General features: G+C 33.3%; 1 pseudogene; it reads left to right on the top strand.

The window, feature by feature from the left end:
* The first annotated feature begins 631 nt into the window (after nucleotides 1–631).
* Nucleotides 632–1,239, top strand: LOC145068126 (MDIS1-interacting receptor like kinase 2 pseudogene; annotated as a pseudogene).
* Nucleotides 1,240–3,275: the final 2,036 nt, after the last annotated feature.

Below are 3,275 nucleotides of genomic sequence, written 5' to 3'. Positions count from 1 at the left end.
TACAAGGCAATCCAGGTTTGTGTGGAAATGTTATAGGAGTGAAACTTTGTTCATTCCAAATTATGAACAAGAAAAAAGGTCCCTTTCACCATAGGATCATCCTTGTAGTTATGCTCCCCCTTAGTGGGGTGGTTTTACTTGGTTTATTCACATGTGGCCTAATTGCTTATAACCAACAAAAGAAAAAATCTACACACAAACCATTGGAAGAGAAAAGTTGTGATTATTTCTCCATTACAAGTTTTGATGGAAAAGTAGTGTATGACGATATCTTGAAGGTAACAAATGATTTCAACGAAGCATACTGTATTGGGACCGGAGGATATGGTATTGTTTACAAAGCCGAGCTACAGCCTAACAATGTGGTAGCTATCAAGAAACTTTATTCATCATCTGAGAATAATGATCATACTGGTTTCCTTAATGAGGTACGAGCATTAACCAACATAAGGCATCGAAACATAGTGAAACTCTATGGATATTGCTCCCATGTTCGCCACTCATTTTTGATTTATCAATACCTTGAAAAGGGAAGCCTTGGATCAATCTTAAGAAGCCATGTCTTAGCAAAAGATCTGGATTGGTTGAATAGAGTCAATATTGTAAAGGGGTAGCTAATGGTTTGGCTTATATGCATCATGACTGCTTGCCTCCTATGATTCACAGAGACATTTCCATAGAAAACATCCTTCTCGATTCTGATTATGAGATACATGTTTCTGATTTTGGCACATTCAAGATTTTAAAGCTAGACTCATCCAACTGGACTGCAATTGCAGCCACGTACAGTTATATTGCACCAGGTAAAATAATCTTGTAAGTGTGTCGCGCGCGTGTGGGTATGTGTGTGTGTGTGTGTCTATATATATATATATATATATATATATATATATATATATATGTTAGAATATTTTGGGGTTGATATAACTATTTTCTATCTCATGTTTATTTGATGTAGAGCTTGCTTATACAATGGTGGCAAACGAGAAATGTGATGTGTATAGCTTTGGCATTGTTGCACTAGAAGTGATCATGGGAAAGCATCCCGGTGAACTACCAACATTGTCTGTTGATTATTTGGTGTTAGCAAATGTGGGAGATAGTCGGATTCCATTTCCCTCACCACAAGTGGAGAAACAAGTTAAGTTAGTATTGAGTCTTGCAAGAGCATGTTTGAACTCCAATCCACATGGAAGGCCAACAATGTACCAAATTTCAAATTTGTTGACGAAGGCATGATAGAGTGTACTTTCAATGTTCTTTTCTTTCTCAGGTTCCTATATATATGCATCCTGATAATATGTATTCATTTTAATGCCTTCTGGTTAAGAAACTTCTCATATGTTTTCTTAACTCATTATGTAGTCAGTGGCGGATCCAAAACCAAGAACATCAGGGGGCCAAAATATATAAAGGAAAAATATAATAAAAATTAATAAAACAATATGATTTTTTTTAGTTTTTTCTTGGGTGTTTTCACCAAGAATGGGTGCCAAAGAAAAATTAACTGGGGTCCAATTACATAACAATATATTTTTTTTGCTAAAATTTCCCATGGGAGCTATTTTTAAGTGCAGCCATACACCCCACTTGTGGTAGTAAATAAAAAATAAGTCAGTGAAGATTGATATCTTCTTAGAAACTTCACTTCTCGACAAGTCTGTTGCTTAATACTCTTCAGGATTGATTCGCTATATAAGTTTTGTCCATAATTTAGCAACGACCTTTCACTTATATTTTTTCCAGGTGAAATTCAGCAACAAGTCTTTCCATCAATATGGTTTACAATAAATGTAAAAGTAGCAAAAATAAAATTGTTAAGTTAGTTATATATGATAAATTATTTTCTGCAATATATGTCAAATAAATACTCACATACAAACACTAATAGAGTTTCAAACAATATATCGGGAATATTTACATATTGTATCAGTTACAATTCATCTTAACTCTAAATACAAAATTCCTATCAATTGCAGGTTGGTGATGGGCGGCAATTTGTAGGTGTGTTATAAACAGAGAAGTTTCATAGTAAGAGATGTGTAATTAGTTACCCTGACTTAATTTCACATCATACAGTTAAAACAAAAGTTTAGATTTTTCTTTACAAAGATAACAATTTTTATATATAATTATAAAAAACAAGTTTTGCATGTCAAATCTATTTAAACAGCTCGTGACATTTCTAATTCACCAATCTGTTCCTGTGTCATGCTTTTGAACTATTACCACTTTTAACAGCGTGGAACATTTACACGACGAGATATATAACCATAAGTTTAAATAGAAATTACATGATTTCAATTATTAGTACTCATTTCACTTCACTTTGAGATATGACATCATACTATTTTACGTGTTATCTTGATGCATTTCATTTGAACATAATGTGGTCGTAAGATGGGTGTAACATCAATTGAATTTATGCATCAAAAAAACAGTCATGCTTTGACCTTTGACAAAGAGAGTAAACAAGACAAAAGGTACTCTGTTTGCTTTTCACCAATTAACAAACTGATTGCCTGTAAATATAGGTACAAAAAATATATAAGCTAGATGAATAAAAAGGGAAGGAAGGACCTCCACAATTACATTAAAGATGTAACTACCATCTTCTTTCTTAAATATGGTTTTTTAAACGGTAAATCTAATATATTCCTAATTCCAACTTGAACTCTCAATTTCAAAGAGAAGGGAGGGCAACACTGATACTATTAAACTAGAAGCCATTTGATAACTATTGGATTAATTGGTTTGAATATCCAAACAAGGAGTTTTTAGTTTCAAGGGTAAAATAGGAAAGTTTACTTTCGTAGTTTTTATCTATTGGCTGCATGGTTTTGAGTCCATTTAGATTTCTAATTGGATTAGTATAAGGACTTTTTTTGTTTTAGTATCATACTAGGTTCCTATTTTATTTATTTTACTATAAATAAGGTGTCTAGGGTCAATTGTTTATGCAATTCTAGTACTACCGTTTTTAATTAACTTTTTGAGCTAAGTAATTCTTTTTCTTCCCCTATATTCTTCTTATGTTTTGTTTTTCCTAGCACCACAAAAAAAAAGGTTTACTTTTCTACACTTGGTATCAAAGCGGTTCCATTGAACGGGGTGTGATTCGGTTTTGATCGCAAGCATCCCTGATTTCTCTTGATCGAGCTTGTTCTAAGGTAGCGAGAGACTAACCGGATGCACGGAATAAAAGGATGAGATGACATCAAAGTGGGTGGCTTTGATTCGGTTCATTTTGTTTTGCGGGTGATGGATACGGTAAA

Source organism: Lactuca serriola, chromosome 8 (genome assembly GCF_051521515.1).
Source record: "Lactuca serriola cultivar US96UC23 chromosome 8, Lser_US96UC23_V15, whole genome shotgun sequence".
NCBI lineage: Eukaryota > Viridiplantae > Streptophyta > Magnoliopsida > Asterales > Asteraceae > Lactuca > Lactuca serriola.
The sequence above is the reverse complement of the archived record's forward strand: the minus strand, read 5'-3'. Positions and strand labels throughout refer to the sequence as shown.